Consider the following 19,420-nt stretch of genomic DNA (forward strand, 5'->3'; position numbering starts at 1 on the left):
TATAAATGGATATTTCTTGACAAAAAGATTGCATGGTCAACATAACCTCCACTGGCATGCTCCAGTTGGAAGGTTTAATATAAGGCCTTTCCAAGAAAAACCTATGTTACTATGTAAGTTAAGTGTTTGACGTTCCGTGTCTTCTATCTGGAGAAAGCCCTTTATTTTCTCCACTGCGGGGTCTTCCTACCTCATGACAAATTTGAGTCCCTGGGGTTTGCATAATCCCAGGAGTCAGTTTTAGTTGCAAACTGTCATGCCAGGTGGAAACTGGAAAAGCTCTATCCATTGGCGACCATTCTCTACTGTGTTGATATCAGTGTCGCATTGCTAAGAAACAGGTGCTTGCTCATCATCTTGAGAGGATGTCACTGAGGTGATTGAAGCACACACCACCTCTGGTCCTACGCTAACTTACACTGGAAGTACGAGGAAGGAAGGGCCAGATCTTGCCCCACCTTCCACTCTGTCATGGTTATCCCACACCCATGCAGATGTGGGCGCCATACTGGCCAGTGTCTCAGGAGGAAGTCGCACCCAAGAGATTTAACCGAGGAAAGCTTAACAAAGGGATAATTTCAGAGGCATGCCCGAGTGAAAACAGAATCTGTGCCTTTCTGAAGCTTTGATTGTAATAGCATCTTTTAAAGCCCCAAGTACACCATGATAAAAGATGTTTCAGAATACAGGCAGTCTTGGTCTTTCTTGGCCAGCATCTCCCCAGGTTTCTAAATGGGTGGTCACTGGCTTTTCTTTCCATAGTGAGCCCACTGGATCGTATTTAATATTATGCTAATGACCAGTCTAATTTGGCCCACAGAAGATCCTTCTGGCCTCCCAGTACAGCCTTCAGTTACTGCCTCGGTTTAAGCAAAAATGTAGAGGTGGGCTCAATGTTCCATTGGAGAGTCTGTGTAAGAGACACAATTGGTAAGCACGAGGCATGAACATGAAAACTGGAAATGCAATTCCACAAGTTGTGCCACCTCTTTGGGGGCAGTTTGTCAAACACATACCCTCCAGTTTTCATTTACAGCCTCAGAAATTCATTTCTTATTCCAGCTGGACCTGTGTTCAGGGTTCCAAAATGTTACCTGTAATCATCAGGATTTTAGGAAAGTGAGAGCAGGAGATGCTTTCTCCAATATGGTTTCCATTCTATCGGACGTAGCCTCCTATTATGCAAATCTGTAGAGTCACACAGTAATTGATAGTGGGGTATTGCAGATCTAGACAGGCCAAGTAGGGAACGCTCCATCACGAATCATGTTCTGGCGGTTTCAGAGAGTGGGTTTTGGTTAGAAATTCAGAAGTAAACATGAAGCTTGAACAAAGAAATTTATCAAAATTATGTAGTGCCTGGTTCTCAATTTTATAAATATTTTAGTAAGAAGTGAAAATGAAAGTTAATTTTTAGGTGGTATTTGTTTTGTAAAATGGATAGTAATAGTACTTTCTTCACTGGAGGATTTTAAGTCTAAATAAGATAAGTATGACTCTCTCAATCATCTGTTGATTGATGCAGATGATAGGAGATGATAGATAGACAGACAGACAGACAGACAGACAGACAGATATAGATGAGCAGGCAAGTAGATGATAAATAAATATAGATACATAGATACTGACAACTACTTAGTTTTGGCAAATGCTAAAACCCTGGGCTCAATGCCCATCATTCACTAGATCTCTAGTCCATGCTGATTGAATATCTGGGTTATGAGAACAAAGCTGTGTTTTGTTTTTCACTTTCAGTCCTTATATTTTACACATTCACACTCAATATTTATTTTTAAAAAACAGGATAGAACTTACATTCTGAAAAGATACATTTTCACTCAACAAGTCCTCTGGCAAATTACTCAGCACGTACCCACAGCAGTTACAAGGACAATTACCTTCTCCCTGCCATGGAGAGAACAGACTTCCATGGGAAGACCCATATGTATGAGTAAGGGGTCCATGGGGACATTTGGATACACAGCTCTGTTACTTGGAGGGAGGCGGGTGTACGGCAAGTACGTGCAGGGCCGTGCATGCAGGGAGCGTTTTTATGTGAAAATCGGTGTGTATAATTGGAACTTGTATCATTAAATCAGTCTGTCTTGGTCATTTAAGAAGACAAGCCTGTGTTCAGGGTTCCAATTCTACTCAGCTTTCAATAACAATGACAATAACAACGGTGGTGGTTACTAGCACTTTATATACAAGGCACTAAGTGATTTATATGTATTCCTTCATTTAATCTTCTCAACAGTCTTGTAAATTAGGTAGAACTAACGCCCCCTTCAGCTGATGAGTCAAGTGAGACAGGAAGGTGGAAAACTTAACGTCTCATACCCAGTAAGCCGCGGAACTGGAATGTGAGCCTGACCATCTGAATCTGGAATTTAAGCTCTTGGCCACTACAGAACCTTTTCGTTTAATAGCTTAGGGAATGGAAACTTAGAAAAGAAGCTGGGGAGTGCCTTTTAATCGAATTAGTACAAATCACTAAATGCTTACTTTTCAAATGGCGACAAATGAGGAAGGTGCTTAGAGATACAATTGGGACCAAGACAGATAAGGTCCCATCCTGTCCTCACCAAGACGAAAATCCAGTCAGGATATAAAGTGACTTGAGGAGGCGATGGCAATAAATTGTGTTGGGGGCTGTGTCTCTGGAGTGCAAGGAATGAAGGCGCATGGAGGCGCCCAGGTGAGAGCGGAGGGGGATTGAGTTAGCCAGGTGAGTGGCATTTAAGGTCCTACTGCATTTTGAATGACATGTAAACTTATCATCGTGGCCCCAAAAGCTTGGAATTGTCTGGCCCCACCTACACTGGAATCTCATCGTGGCCACGTCCTTTTGCCCTTTCTGTGGTCCAGCCTGACCACCTGTTTCCAAAGTTTCTTGAACATGCCAAGGTCTTTCCTGACTCGTGCCTCTGTCATATATGCTCTTCCTTCTGCCTAAAATGCTCTTCTGTCTCTTTCCAAAGCTGCCTTGATTTCCTCCTTCAGGGCTTTCTTTAATGTCATCTCCTCAGGGGGGTCTTCATAAACCACCCTTGAAGCGGTTCTCTCCAATAATCTCAATTTGTGATTGTTATGAGTTCAACTGTGTCCCTATCCCATCCCCAAATGTATATGTTGATGTCCTAATCCCAAGTACCTCAGCAAATGACGTTATTTGGTGATAGAGTCTTTTTAGAGGTAATCAAGTTAAAATGAGGTCACTAGGGTGAGCTCTAATCCAGTATGACTGTTGTCCTTAGAAGCAGGGGAAATTTGGGCTTAGACACAGACGCAGGGAGAATGCCATGTGAGGATGAAGGCAGAGGTCAGAATGATGCTTCTATAAGCCAAACAACACCAAAAACTGCTGCCAAAGCACCAGACGCTCCGAGAGAGGCATGAGAATGAACCCTGCAGATCCCTTGATCTTGGGCTTCCAGCTTCCAGAACTGGGAGACAATGCTTGTCTGTTGTTTAAGCCACTCAGTTTGTGGTTCTGTGTTACAATAGCCCTAGCAAATTAATACAGTGATTGTGACATCGTTACGGGTTTATTTAGCCCACTCAACTACAAGCATCATGGGGCCAGAGCTTATCTGCTCCAGTCACCAGGGCCCAGAACCCTAACCAGAGCTGGTACGTAGTAGGTGCTGAAGGGATTCACTGTGGACTGATTCTCCTCTCCACCCCTTACACCCCCCACTCCCCTCCCCACACTCCTACCCTTCTCCATTTACTTCCCTCTTCTTTTCTGCCCCTCTCCCTTCCCCATACTCTCTCCCATGCCTCTTGCTTTTGAAATACTTTCAGAATGATGGGATCTGTACATTTCTAGAACTTTGTCATAGCTTGAGACAGAGGAAGAAATGACTGAGACCAAAACAAACAGCTAAAATCAGATGCTAAGGACACCCTACAAGCCCCATCTACCCACCTGAGTGCCCCTTGGGTATTTTCCAGGCAGTCTTAGGCATAGCCTGTTTGCTAAAGATGGATAACAAATAACTTAGAAAGTGGAAAGCACACTGGCTGTATACTTCTCAAGCCTAGCTTGCAACCATAATTCTTTCTCTTTCTATTTCTAACTGTGTAACCTTGAAAAATCCCTTTACCTCTGAATCCAACTTGTCTACAATCTAGGAATACTATGTCAGTCTGCTTTTTACATTTTGCAATATATTGTGAGACTTTTTCTATGACAACAATGTTGATTCACAGTAGCTTTCGTAATATTTGCAATAATAGGTCACTATCAATACGTACATATTATATATATTTATATCACACATACATGGTAATTTAGACAATTTCCCATTATTGTACATCTTCCAAATTTTGCTGTCCAAATAGTTGATGTGATAAACTTTCCCATATAGTCATTTTTGTAAACTTGTGTAATTATTTTCTTAGACTATATTCTAATTCTTTCTTTCAGATAAATTTCTCTAGGATAAACTTAAGTCTAATGGAATGCAAATTTTTAAGATGTCTTTCATATACTGCTAAATTGCTTCCCCCAAAAGTTGGAGCAACACATTCTCACACCAGCAATAGAGAAAAGTATAACACTTGTCTCTCCACAGCAACTACTGGCATTCTTGTACACATTACCCGCTTAGCGATACTGAACCTTTTCCCATCTTCATAAGCATCGCTGCTAATCTCCTGCTGTGCTGCTGACTCTCCTTATACACTTCCGACATTCTCACTCTGTTCTCACTCTGTTCCGCTCCATATCCCAGGGGAGAGCTTCACCAGGCCCTCTTACCCTCAGGCGCCTTGCTGGATTCGGTGGCCTCTGTGGGGTGTCAGAGGGCAACAGATTTCTCCTGCTCCCTTCCACTAGGCCAGGCCAAGGTTTTGGCAGTGCCTGTGTTTCTCTGCCTGTGGCCACAGTGCTTGTCCAGAAGCTCATCTTTCACAGGCAGGTTCTGTTAACTCCGCTCCCCCCTCCCATGTCCCTTTGGGTCTCACATGGTGAAGGAGCCTCCTGGGTGCCTCTCCATCCTTGTGGGTTTCCTAACCCTGCCCACCCTCCTCAGATAGCCCCGTCATTGAGTTCTCCTCAGTTACTGCTTTGGCTGTGCCATCTGTCTCCAATTAGTACCGTTGCTTTTTCAACCTTTCTTTTTTTTTTTTTTTTTGTAGTTTGGCATTGGTCAGTTGTACATATTTGAAAAAAAAAAAAATATATATATATATATATATATATATATATATATATATATATATATATATCACTACTCCTTTGTTATGTAGTGTTGCAGTGTTTTCCTCAGTATTCTGATTCTCAGGTGCCTTTTTTCTGTCATTAAAAAAGAAAAAGGAATTTTAATACAGTCAGATATTCTCATCTTGATGCAGAGGGAAATCTAATTTAGCAAAAATTTTTAATTTTAGGATTATTTTAAAGAACAGTTCTTATGTAATTGAGAATAAACATAGTTATAGGAAATATGATAATAAAATCTTTCTGAAGCAGATAAGCCAGGCATAATATAATGGATAAAAACAGTGACATGAATTAACACTTTGGTTTTAAACTGAATTTCTTTAAGTGGTTCAAAGTATTTGTCTACTTACTTAGGCATGTTAAATTTTCTCCTTGAAAACTATGTCTACATTACTCATTGTATGTATAAAACTTTTCTTCATGGCTTCAAATTCAACTAACATTCCTTTAAGTATTTATCATGAGTCAGCTACTTTCTTATACTTAAGTCAGTGTGAGAACTCTGTAAGGTCGTTATTCTCATCCCCGTTTAAAGGTGAGAAGATCAAGGTTCATAGAGGTTAAATAATTTCAGGGTCAGAATAGAATAATTAGAGAAAGAAGAGACTAACTTCCCAGCAGGAGAGAGATTTAAACCTAAACCTTTTGCATTTAAATCCAGTTCTCTTGTTATAGTATCAAATACTCATCAAAAAGAATATATTTCAACAGAAATTGTGAATACTTAACAAAAACCATATTTAGCCTACATGTAATGATGCTTCTGAAATGTTCAAATTTCAGTGTATATGTGTTAAAAGAAAAATGGTAGAGAAATAAGGGCCACATACAGTTAATGAGAAAAATTTACAAATTAGTACGTTACATGCACTATGTTTAAGTAAAACAAACATTTTTTTAAAAGTCCGTCATGAGTAAAAAAAAGTCATAAAAATATCTAAGAAACAGATGGCAAAGTGTGCCCATATTGGCATCCGTGTCAAGTGGATTTAGTGGGCACTGCTTGAATTGGGCCGTCCTGAATGGAAAGTATGAGTACCACAGGAGAGACTATTGGTTTTGGTGTGTTAACAAGAATTAGTGAAGCAGATAATGTATCTTCATTTTCCTCATTAGACAAATAATAGACTGTGCAATAATAGAATTGTTATCACAAGTGCAATATCAAAAGCTGCCTCATCTGAAGCAGTGTTGGTAAAACACACGGCATTTATGGAAATGCCTTCCCTTCAATGCTCATAATTATGGAGGTCAGCTGTTTCCGGCAAGCGACTTGCCCATACATTAAAAAGAGATCAACCAGGCTGCCTGTGCATGCTGAGCAGCCATGTTAGAAATAACAGCCACTGAGAGAAGGAAGTCTCCCGTGATAACATGTGGAGTAAAGAGGATGCCGTTGCATTTAGTTCAAGTTCGACTTCCAAATAATTTATCTGTGGAGAAAGACATTTGAGTCTGGTGGCATTCGCTGAGGTATAATGTGTTTCAGAATCCAATCCTAGAAAGATGGCAACTTGACCACATAGCTGCATCCCTTCTCAACTTCCACTGTTGACCACCTCTATGAATTTGAAGCCGGTAGACGCATGAGGCCTGGTGAGGGGAAGCAAGGCCTTGGGACCTGCACACATCAGCCAGAAAATGCTGCTGGAGGATTTTTGCTCCCTAGGTCAGAGGAGAGCCTGGAATGCAATGGAGAGATTCCTGGGTTGAAGAGTATGATGTGGCAGCACTAGAAAGGGTATAGAGAGTTTGGGCCTCCAAAATGTTCAGGGACTGGAAAAAGCTTTCATAGAAAGACCTGTTGACCTCCCTGGTTTCAGAGCAGCTTTAGAGAATGTGAACAGGTAGACGGAGTCCTATTATTTAGCTGAGTCTTGTAGATTATTAGTCTGTATGGCAGATAACAGGGTACCTTTCTCATCTTTGGGAATCAATGCTAAGATACGTAGTAATAGCTCAACCAGAGCCTCATTGAATGGGCAGCAGAAACTGGCAATCCGCTTAAAAGGTATCTGACATCCAGAAAGAGAATACAGGCAACTTAAACAAAATGACACTTAAGATTATATTACTGCATGGAGAAAAAGGCTTCATAGAACCAGATAGAGTTGATTCTTATTACTTGTGGTAGTTGTTTATAAAATTGCTGGGAACACTGAATTAGCAAGTACTGAACCATTTGCTGCTTGAGGAAATACAGGGTTAGGTTGCTGAGAGCCTCTTGCCACAGCATTTCATCAACCGATGAATACATAACTTTCTTTTATGTGTGTTTGTGTTGAAAGACACCTTATTTAGTATGTATTGTGGATTCATTAACACTACTTACAGATGAACAAAATGATAATAGATGGTGAAAGACTTATAATAAAACAGTTAATACATTAAAAAATGCACTGAGTTAAAGGATTTTGAGTCTGAATCCTGAAAGCCTCAACCAATTCCAGGCAAGATTGATATTAGAAAAGGCACAACCCAGCCAAAGTGTGGTAATGTTCTTTGTTTTTGAATCTTGGAAATAAAGAGAAAACATTGAAAGCTTCTATCCAGAAATGATAATAATTTATCAAGATAAAACAAGATCGAACTGGCATGGGACTTCTCATCCAGAGTGCCAAGGTAGAAGATAATGGAATAACATTGTAGGCTGCTAGGGAATAAATCTTGACCCAAGATTTCTATATCCACCCAAGGTGATATTTATTGGTTGGTGTGAAAGAAAGATATCTGCAGATATGTAAGGATTGAAGGAATGTGTCACCTACACTTCACCTGAAGAAAACACTGAAGTAAGGACTCGAATCAAACAAGAAATAAATTTAACAGGAGACCTCAAGACAAAAGATAGGTGGAGGAAGCTAGAATGAGAAATAAAAAACGACAGATGCCCATGATTATCAAAAGTCTTGAAATGTATAGCATACCAGAGAAGAAATCCAGAAATGGAAGTGACCTGCTACAAGAGAAAATGTTTAAAACTGGAAGAAAAAGACTCCTTCTGTAAATAAAGCCCTGAAGATGTAGAATAGACCAGAGGGGAGAAGTAAAAATATTTCTAAATTCTTACTCTGTTGGGGTAGGAAGATAGCAATGGGCAGGTGGGTTACAGAATCTTGGTTAAGAGTAATAATTGATATCTTAATACAATAATAGAATAGCGATTTTGAAGTTCAAGAAAGAGGAGATAATTGGTGGTGGTATCAAAAAGAACAGCATACCTTCTAAACTAACAAAGGGATACGTGGGGATGTTTAGTAACTAGAACCGACCAGCAAAAAAGAAATAAAAGGAAAAACAGAAAATAATGATGTGCAATGAATAATAATACAAAGGATGTGAAAGGAATAAACCATATATAATTATTTTATATGCGAATGGGCAAAGGCTGCCAAACACATTTTAAAAATAAAACCCATCTCCATATTGTTGACAAAAAAAAAAATGAATTTGAGACAAAATAATAGAAAGAGTTGAAAATAGAAGCCAATGAGAAAGCCAAAGTAGCAACATTAGTATTATATATATATACTGAAATTAATTCACACACCATATACATATTTATAAATTATATGTGCATGTATATTACCCTTTGTTCTTTGACTATATATTATACATTTTACATCTGTCTAACAAACATTTTCAAAAATTCATCATATTCACAAGTACAAAAAAGCTAAGAAATTCAAAAATAGAAATTTGATAAACTGCATAATGTGATCAAAATCATAATGTTTATAAATAATTAATTTAAAAGAGCACCCCAAATTATTAAGTACTTGGAATTTAAGAACACAGAGTGGCAATTGCAATGAAATTACAGATTATATAAAAAAATAAAAAGGAGAAATCAGAACCTGTGATTTCCCTGAAATCAATATTCAGGGAAAAATTCAGAGCCTAAAATGGCATAGTTTTACAACAAGGAAGACAAAATATGCAGGAAATTAAGCCTCTGCTTAGAAAATAAGAACCAAAAACAAACCAAAAAGTCTGCATGAAGAAAATTTTATTCAAGTAAAAACTGAAGTTAATATAATACATAGAAAAAGGTACATGTTTTAGAATAAATAATCTGGTTCTTTGAAAAAATCAAAAATATATCATTGCCTTATGAGACTGATTAATGAAAAAAGAAACATATGTAGCATTCAAATTAAATAAGAGGTTTAAACATATATATGGAAGAGATTTTTAAGAATTGAAAGTGAATAATATGTGTAAATCTATGACATGCAAGTAAACAAACATGCAAACAAACATGGAAAAATTGTTATCTCCCAATCAAAATACAGGCTACCAAAACTACTTTGGAAGAAGTAGAAAATCTGAACAGATTAATTACAAAAAAAAAAAAAAAGTGGAAAAGTGATGAAAGATTTACCCTTAAAGAAAAAGCATAAGGATCAGACGGTGTCACAACTGAGTCCTATCCAACCAGTAAAGCACGCATATTCCCAGTGCTATTTAGAAACCTCTGACGATGCAAGAAAAAATGAAAAGCTCAACAATGCAACTCTTTAAACAAGTGAAACCTTAACACTAAGTCCTGCAAAGTCCTGAAAAGAGAAACAGCATTGGCAATTATTACAAAAACTATGGATCAATTTTATTTGTGACCAGGCATGCAACATTTTCAATAGTAACAAAAAGGTTAAGCACCGTGACATAGTAAGCTTTATTCCAAAGATGCTGTATCAGCAAATCTGTTAATATATGAATAATAAAAATGTCGAAGGCTAATGTGTATTCAGCACAGACTACACCAAGATACTCTGCTAAATGACTGGTGTGTATCCACACAATTGCTCTGTCACTATAATTCTGTTTTGGTCATCATACTCTTAATTAGCATTGACATTTACAGATAAGAAACCCACGGCATTGAGAAGATACGATAAGCTTCTGTGATCATACAGCAGTGGTGTGGCTGGTGTAGGGCTGGAAACCTCATCCAGGGAGTACAGCTTTTCACCTTGGTCTTAACCACTTGGCTACAAATAAAGGCATGTGCTGGGGGCAGGAAGGAGGTAGGGTAAGATCTTATGAAGAGACGCCAGAAGAGAATTTGATAAAATTCAGTAGCCATTATGATTGTATTTAAGAAAGTATTAGAAACTAGGCAATGATTCATTATTTATGAAAATCTACCCTTAAATGTCATTCTAAAATAGTGAAACTGAAGCTTTTTCTCTTCAAATCAAACACAAGGTGAGATGTCCATTGAATTCCATCAATATTCAACATTTTTGTAGGTTCTCACAAATGCAATATGACATAAAATACAATAATACTTTAAAACCCTTGTAATAGAATCCTCAAGGCTATCGAGGCAGTTCTGAACCTCACGCTTGCACCATTGCTTGTCCTGCCCCTCCAGCATCAGGACCATCAACCGACAAACACAGTGTCACTTTTCCTGATCCCACTTCCTCCTCCAGCTACCCCAGCTTATCTTTGCTCTTCTTTGCATCAGAATGCATTACAGTGGCTGTTAGGTATTTACTATTCTTCAGTCTCTTTCTACTCATTTACTCTTACTGCACTCAAGCTCACTTTCCTCCCTACCACTCCACCCCAAATTCTCATTCGAAGAGAAGCTCACAGATGACCTCTGTGCAGTTGAAGCCTGTGGTCAGTCTCATCTTTCCCACGTGTGGGTGCTGTGGCGTGCCAGCCAGCTCCCCGCTGCAGGCCCAAGACTCATGTTTCCACAGCCTCCAGGAGTGCTGGCTGCTCACAGCTTGCACCCCCCAAGGGGCCTCATCCAAGAGGATGTGGGACAGCCCACATCCAGTGACTGGTCCACGTGAGGCTACCAAAGCCTGCCATCTTTGCCTCAATTCAAGACATTTCTGAATGGCCAGCAGAGCTCCAGAGCTCCTTTTGTGTGGGGCTGAGGTTGTGTGCAACAGAGGTTGCAACTGTTTTGCTACATATCTTCTCCCTCTGCCCAGTCCTGCATGCCTCATGTATTTGGAATATTGAGGGTATGTATCATATGTCTGTATCTACCAATACCGTGTTTCCCCGAAAATAAGACCTAGCCGGACAATCAGCTCTAATGCATCTTTTGGAGCAAAAATTAATATAAGACCTGGTCTTATATTACATTACATTACATTACATTACATTACATTACATTACATTACATTACATTATATTATATTACATTATATTGTATACCCGGTCTTATAGTAAAATAAGACGAGGTCTTATATTCATTTTTGCTCCAAAAGACGTATTAGAGCTTATTGTCCAGCTAGGTCTTATTTTCGGGGAAACACGGTAGCTCTAACTTATATATTTAATAACAGTATACATAAAGATCAAATATTCATTACAAGTTTTTAAAAACTTCTGTGTATATGTAAATGTGGAGGAAAGAGGCGGGATGGGGAGAGAGGATGTGTTATCCGGTAAATGGTGGAGAAAGGAAGGAAAGAACCAGAAGTTATCTCTAATTATATGGTATTTCCCCCATTTAGTTAAAATTATAAGGTTCTTCCTATATGTTTGCATAAAGAGAGGTCTGAAATATGCATAATAAAATTTTCATGGTAGCTAGCTTAGAGTGCTGGGATTTTATTTGATTTTTTATTTTCTTCTTTATAATTTTACGTATTGTTCAATTTTTTCACAATGAATATGTATTACTTATATGATCTGGGGAATATGCAATAAGGCTCTGCTCTTGGTGGAAAAATGGACTAACATTGCTTACAAAAGAACACTTTTAAAAATTAACTCTTCCCTCTTCATTCTGAGGTACTCAGGGCTGACTACTGAAACGGGGAAAATTAATGTAATTTAATATGTAACAATATATGATGCAATATATAAAAATATTCATTTAATATATAATATGTAACAATAGGAGCTGCCAGTGCCTGAGGCCAAGCTAAGCTGAGTGAGAAGACTCCAGAAGAACCCAAATCCGGAAAAGGCCAGAGGTGGGTGTGATAGTACAAGGAACCAGCAGGGAATAATAGGGACTCCTGTAGGGTTATTAGGAAGTGCTTTACTTATAAGTCCTATGATCGAGGAATCCTTTTATGTGACAGTGAAACAATAAAACAAATGCAAAACAATCTGGGTGGAAGTAAGATCGAGGGACCCTGAGGACTGTCCAAACTCCTGTCCAACCCCAGTACAAATTCCTGCAGGCCTTTGCAAAATGCACAGGCTCCTGAGAAGTATCATTTCCAGACCATGTCTCTAGAAGACAGACTTATGACTGTAGACCCTTTTTGTAGGCCACTGGGATCCTGATTCACAAATGCCTCAGATTGGTTTTCAAAAGTCAGGATGTGGTCAGACAGAAAAGGAAACCATTGCACCATATCCATAGTGGTCCTCGCTCATGAGAAATGTCAATAGGAAGTACTCTTCTTAGTTTGGCTAATACAGGACATAAGGAGAGCCCAATACCCAATGAATTACCCTCTAGCATTGCCCTTTATCATCACTTATAGAATATACACATTATATGGAAGTATGGAATTATATATGCGTATCTGTGTGCACTGCAGCATGCTGCTTTTTATGAATTATGAAGTCAAAATACAACATAGAAAATTGAAAGAAGTTACACATCTTTAGCCACTTTAATTATTCCATTTTCTAATTTGTACAATGACCAATCACTGCATAATTATCCCATTATTTTCTTCTTTGGGGGCAAATAAGCCTATTTTCTTTCATTTAAAAATTAAGAGCTTAGTAAATCACTGTTCATGACTGCAGAATTTATTATAATGAACAACTGGAAACCATCCAAACAGTAAATAATAGAGGACTGAGTAGAGAAATTCTAGGGAGTTTCTTTGATAGTATAGGATGCAGATGTAAGACCGATGCTAACTTAGAGTTTATGAGTTCCCCCCACCTCACCTGAGTACATAAGCAATATGTCAAAAGTCATTAGCTTCTGACTCCACCTGTTTAAGAAGTCTCACGCAGCCATTTCTGAATGTCTTAAGAGAGTGTCCTATGTGGTTCACCAGAAAGTCTGCACTTCAAGCTCTGAAATACATTCTCTCTCTGCTTGCTTTCCCTGGCCCTGACTCCTTGCTGATGTCCATTGCCTCCAAAAGTCCCACCTTCAGGTGCATGGTGCCCACGCACAAGCCTGTCTCAAGACAGCCATCTTTGATGCTTCTGAAACCGCCATCCTCCTGGGTACCGAAGAAAAATCAGGACTGTGGAGTTACCAAGGCCCTGTCGTATTTCTAAAAGAATTTGGGAGTTATCTCTCTAATGAAGTTCCCTCAAAAGACCCCTCCTTCCAATTTAACCTGAAGACCTCGTCTCCCTGAAGCTCCAGTGAAGTCCATGTGGCCACCTCAAGAATGTGACATCATCCGCGCCATCTGCACTGTCACTATTTCCCTTCTCCTCAGTGAGCGTCCCTTTTTATCTGCAAAGTAACACATGCAAACGTATACCTGAGGGCTTTCTCCTCCTCTCAGGAGACACGCCTGAGCCCACCAGTAATGACTGACCAAGTGTAAGCTACGAGTATACCCTGTTCTACAAAAACGTGGACAGGTGTACCTGTGAATTCCACTAAGTGAAAACAGCAGGCTAAGATATTTTAGATAATCGTGTAGGAAATTACTTGAACTAGATGTAAAATATGGGAGATGTTCTACTCATTTCTTCACTTTCCCATCTTCTCAATAATGACCTTTACTTTACTCTCACTTTAGCCATGGGGGAAATAATTTTTTAAAGTATGAAAGATAAAAGTCGTTTAATGTATGAATAATAAAAGTGCGTGGTGTATGCAGTAGGTGCCAGATACCCATTATTGCATCTACTCTTTACATTACACCTGCGAGATAACTGCTATTATTCTAGTTTTATAGATGAGCAAACCGAAGTGCAGTAGAATTCCCTAAGATATACAGCAAGTGACAAGGACATCTATTTTTTCTCTGACTCCGTCCCTTTTACTGGGAACTTCATAATCCTTTCAGGGAAATTTTTCCTCCCTCCACTCCAACTACGTGCTACTAGTGCCATTGAAAATCCTGTCCATCGGGTCACAGTTAATTGGTCCAGAGGTAAGCATGTGACCACTGTTGAACCAATCAGACTCTTTTCCTGAGGCATTAGAATTGATACTATGAGAAGGAAGCTAGTCCATCCCTAATAGCCATCCTGTGATCTGTGAGGTTCGGGAGCCAAGGAATCCGTGGCCCCTGGCAGGATCAGTTCATCCAATGGAAGGTTACCAGAATGTTGACAGGAGATCACAAGTGTGTTGTGGGAGGAACATTGAAAATGGAACTAATGAATAAAGAAAATGAATCTGGGGGCTTGTTATTGATTAAAGTATCTTAAAGAGTGCTCTGGGGAGAATGATGTGTTTGTCCTAGGAGCTGTCAGGGTTGGTTGAGGGTAAGTGGATGGAACTTGGGAGAAGAAGTTTGCCTTAGTCTAAGGAGATCTACCCTCTTGTAATTGTCCCGGGATGGGTTTTGCTGCTTCACGGAGTTCCAGCAGGGGAGGTGTTTAAATATATTTACAGGCGAATAGCAATGAGTAGAGAAGACTCAGAGACCACTTATGGACAGAATCCTAAATTTCCTTTGCATTTCTTAGCTTCTATGGATCTATGAAACCCACTAACACACACACACACACACACACACACACACACACACGTGCGTACACACAACTCCAATATAGGGTGAAGTTTTGTTGTCCAATATACCAGAGAACCATTTGCTATGCTAACTTTAAGGACACAGACATAGACAGATGATGTGTTAGTCAATAGATAAATGGCAAAATATAGATAAGTGAAAGGATAGCTGGGGACCTCTGCATCTTGGAGAACTGGCATTATTAGCTCAGAATCCAGCCATGTGCTCAATTCTCTGAGACTTGTCCACACGTGACCTCCTCTGCCAGGGCCTGTACCCTTTCTGCTTTTGACCCCTCAAAACCTGAATACCAAGCTTGGCAACACTTTGCTTTTCCTCAAAGGAATGCACTGCCACTGAAAAAGTTCGTGATCAACGTATATTTGACTGAAGATGGGAAGAAGGAGCAGAGCATTCAGGAAACTTCCCTTTTCTCCAGGGGTACTTCTTTGGCCACCTTTTCATAGGTGATTGCTGCCCTATGCAGTCACTAGCTACCTCCTGTCTCTTTCCTCCTTGATTTTCAAGAAAGAACTTCAAATGTTTCTCTGTCTGTTACATAAGACCACTTTCCTTCCTAGGGGACTTTAGTGGCAGCTAATTCCCAGGTCCCTGCATGGTGGGAGACTGGGCTGGGGTTTGGGCCTACTTTTATTCTATTGATCAAAATGCAAAAGTATTCCTTCCCAATAGAGACGATGTTCTACTTATAAGAAAGTTGCAGGAAAACATACATTAGGCTTTGCTGAGTATCAGTGTGTGGGTAAGTGCTTGTGGGTGAGCACATGTGTGGTGAGAGGAGCTCACTAAGATCCTTAATAAAGTGCGAAACTGTTTGCAAAAGATCAAGGAAGACATTATTAACTGCACCTGAACTGGCAGCTTCTGCGATCTGAGTAGATTTATAACGTAGATAAGCAATAATCTCTTAATAAAATCATGAATGATGCCTGGGAGAATTGGGCAGGTGGCAGATAAATGAAAGGAAGGTAAAATTAAAATGTCAAAGGTAGAGTGAATGAAACGAAACAAGAGTGGTGGTGGGAGGGATTGGAGGAATCTGAAGACAGACAAACCCAGGATTGTCACAGAGGAAACAAACCTGAAAATCCATAGTGAATCAGCTACCTTGACCACCTGAGAAGTGAACTTTGCTTCCTGCTTCTGGGGAAACTTGACAACCTGAGGAATCCAGAGGAGAAACCAAGATGGTGGAAAGTTTGGAGACCTGCTTCTGCCAAGAGCTGAGGTGCTGCGGATGTTGGGCTTGGAAAGCCCCAGAGAGTGATGGCCACTGAATCCGGGTGGGGTAGCTTATCAGATGGAAGACAGTGGGGACTCATGGACCTTCCAGAAACAGAGCCAGGAAAGAGGTCTCAGACTCAGCATCTAGAGGCATTGGGTAGACGATAAAAACAAGACGACCCAGGTGAAAATGACACAGGTCGTGCTCGGTTACGTGGCACCGTGGCTCACTCGTGCCCCAGCTAAAATCAGGCAGCAGCTGCTTAGCTCCTGTCCATTCTTCCCTTTAGAAAACCAGCCCTCTGTTCACAGATCTTCTGATTTTTCAAAAGAAGCCAGATGAGTAAAATCTATTTCTATCGCTAACAATTCATTTTAAGCATTAAAATTCCAGGCAATAAAACACAACATCTGAAGAGCCGCTGGCATCTACTATACAACTTTGATCAGAACAGCAAAATTATAAGCAGTGAAGACTTTTGTTCTACATAAAGGACTGATTTCTAATGATTTGAACTGCTCAAAATGGACTGGATGTTAGTGGGGTCGGGGAGTGAGCCTCCCAATAATTAGAGCTGGTCAAGCATAAGGATACTGGATTCAAAACGTTGAGTTTGTATCGGGCCCACTCTTTCAAATGCCTGGGCCCGTCCACAGAGAGCCCGACTCCATTGGTGTGTGGCAAGGCCAGCCATCAGCACATTGTAAAGCTCTCCAGATGATTCTGATGGGAAGACAAGTGTGGGACATGTATCTGACACCCATCAAGGTCCCATTCCCACTGAAATCTGCTAGATGTGGAGCAGGGATGAGACCCAAACTGGAAATGGATAATTGGGAGAATTGATCCAACATACCCAGACCAGTTTACATTCCCCTGTAATAACATGCATCACACTATCGTATTTCTTATTTGAGTGATTACCAGTGACAGATGTCATGGGATTATTTCTTCAGTCTATGAGAATGTAAGCTCTATAAGAGCAGGGACCGTCTCGATCTTGTGCACCAATAGTCCCATTTACCCTGAGCTTGGAGGCCGCTCTCCTTCCCCAGATATTTCATGGCTTGTTTCCTCCTTTAACTCAGGCCTCTGCTTGAACATCTTCTCTTCAGAGACGACTCCCTTATCCACAGGCCTTAAAACGGTGGCCTCTGTGGCTCTCTGTCCCTTTATCTGGCGTTAGCTCTCAGAGCACTTATCACTGACATTGGTTACATATTTACTTGGTTGTTAGTTTGATGTCTGTTTCTCCTTTAGAATGTAAGAACTTTTACTGTCCTGTTCTCTCTCTCTTCAGCTTAGAATGGTATACCTGAGACACTCAATAAATACGTGTGGAATTAAAAAATATGCAAAGACACAGAGTCATGAAAGGATCCCACCAGTCCATTGAATAGAAGTGACTCCAGTGTCGTGCGGCCATGCGCGGAATAGTGCAAAGTGCGGGGAGAGAATACCTGCGAAGTCACCTGGGTCAACTATGATTTGCCGTTAAGCAAGGTAAGGCGATGGGGCATTCCTCTGGGGGGATGGGCGGCCGGGACCATTTGATCTGATGGGACCCTTTTGGAAAGATCCATCTGCAAAATAAGAAAAGGGTTCTTAGCGTGTTACTTTGGAGAGGTCATCACCCCATGAGTGAGTGGAGCGGCCTCTGAATGCTGGAAAGTGGGGCTCTCGTCTTCCCTGTGAGGAGAGCACCATTCTTGCTCAGTGTTTTTCGGCACCGAATGCCTCAGTCAGGTTGGAAGTCAGACCTTTTCCAGAGGAACTTGGAAGAAGTTTCTGAATTCCACCCCACATGTCATTTGACTCAAAATGTAGAAGCAGTAAGGCTGGCTTGAAAGGCCCTCAGGGAGCACAATTTTCCAGACAAATGGGTCAAACCCTACACCATGAACTTGGTTGTGGAGAAAATGAAGCCCTGCAATGGCCTTTGTTAGTTCTGCCTCTTTTCCAGCTGCAGGCGGACAGGACAGCGGGGGCTTCTGAGCAAACTTGGGGGCTAAGTGGGCAGCCCTATTGGTTGGCTATGTCAGTGTGTGCCTGCCCCAGTTCTGTCCCCTGATCCTTTGTCTTCTAAGAGCTCAGCCTTCTCAGCTCAGAGCTCTTGGTGACCAGGACAGATGGGGTCTGAGCATCATCTGCTGCCCCCATGGCTAGTAACTAGGATTCCTAAGGGAAGCCCCTGATGCCCGGGGACCCTTCAGTACCTGTCATGGGTCTTCCTCACTGATCCCTGCCAGGTGCCATCATGCCCACAGGAACCCAGACAGCAGTCGCCTTGGCCAGTGCCCTGATCTCTAGCCTACCTGCTGCCTGCCACAGGACCCACCCCAAACACCATGCCTGCCAGGAAATAAGCCCTTGACCACGTCCCAGGGAAGCCCAGGGACTTTTGTGTCCTTCCCCATTCCCATGCAGCTCTGCTCAGACCCCTTAGAAGGTGACCCCAGCCTAGGAGAGGGCTGGAGGCAGATAGGTGGAGGTCGACAGATCAGTACTAAAAGAGCAGCACAAATGGGGGTGGGATCAATGACGGTTATGCCGACGACTTCATATCTCTGCACACACAGTCATTTTCTCATTGTGTCCTGGGAGGCAGGGAGGCCATGTGGCGGTGTTAACATTTTACACAAATAGAGACGGGCCAAGACAGGCTGGGAGAGCTGAAGGCCACCCAGTCAGCTGCTGAGTCAGGACGAGATCCCACGTCTCCTGACGCCTAGACCAGTGAGTTTTCCTGTTTACAGTGCTGACTGTAGGCCTTGGATCCACTCTGATGGTCTGGAAAGTTCATCTTTCTTCCATTTATGTATTTTAGAGTTGAAAACCTAACTTTTTGAAAGCCAGATCTGTGATTTAGGTTCTGAGTGAATCTTACCTTATTGACCCTCAGTTTCCCCATCTGTAAAATGGGAACTAATAATAACTATCTCACAGGGCTGTGCAAATAAGACAAAATACTGTATGTCAAAGAGCTTTGTTATGAAAACACATGAAATATGGGAGTCCTCTTATTGGAACAAAGATTCTCCAAACCCCTCCTTTTGTCATGACTAGTTTCCATATGCCAGGCAGCCAGGAGGCATCTTGGCCACGTTTTGCACCGTGAAGACACTTGAATGTCAGCCTATAGGACATAGGTTGGTGCTGAGCCAGGAGAACGTCCTTCCTGTGAAGCAGGTACTGAAGAGAAAGGGACTAAACACAAAGAGACAGAGAAGAGCGACCAAGAGAGAAAGAGATGCAGGGAGACCCAGAATCACCTAAGGTTACAGCCAGTCC

At 41.0% G+C, this 19,420-nt stretch overlaps 1 long non-coding RNA gene across 2 annotated transcripts in view; it reads left to right on the forward strand.

Annotated features, from left to right (window-relative positions):
* Positions 1-17,626, forward strand: part of LOC141567921 (uncharacterized) — a 48,666-nt gene extending 31,040 nt beyond the window's left edge. For both annotated transcript variants that reach the window (XR_012490895.1, XR_012490894.1), the window contains exons 2-3: positions 12,108-12,183; positions 17,430-17,626. This is a non-coding gene — a long non-coding RNA (uncharacterized LOC141567921). The remainder of the gene's footprint in view (positions 1-12,107; positions 12,184-17,429) is intronic.
* The last annotated feature ends 1,794 nt before the right edge of the window (positions 17,627-19,420 follow it).

This window comes from Rhinolophus sinicus, linkage group LG12 (genome assembly GCF_036562045.2).
Source record: "Rhinolophus sinicus isolate RSC01 linkage group LG12, ASM3656204v1, whole genome shotgun sequence".
In the NCBI taxonomy this organism is placed as follows: domain Eukaryota; kingdom Metazoa; phylum Chordata; class Mammalia; order Chiroptera; family Rhinolophidae; genus Rhinolophus; species Rhinolophus sinicus.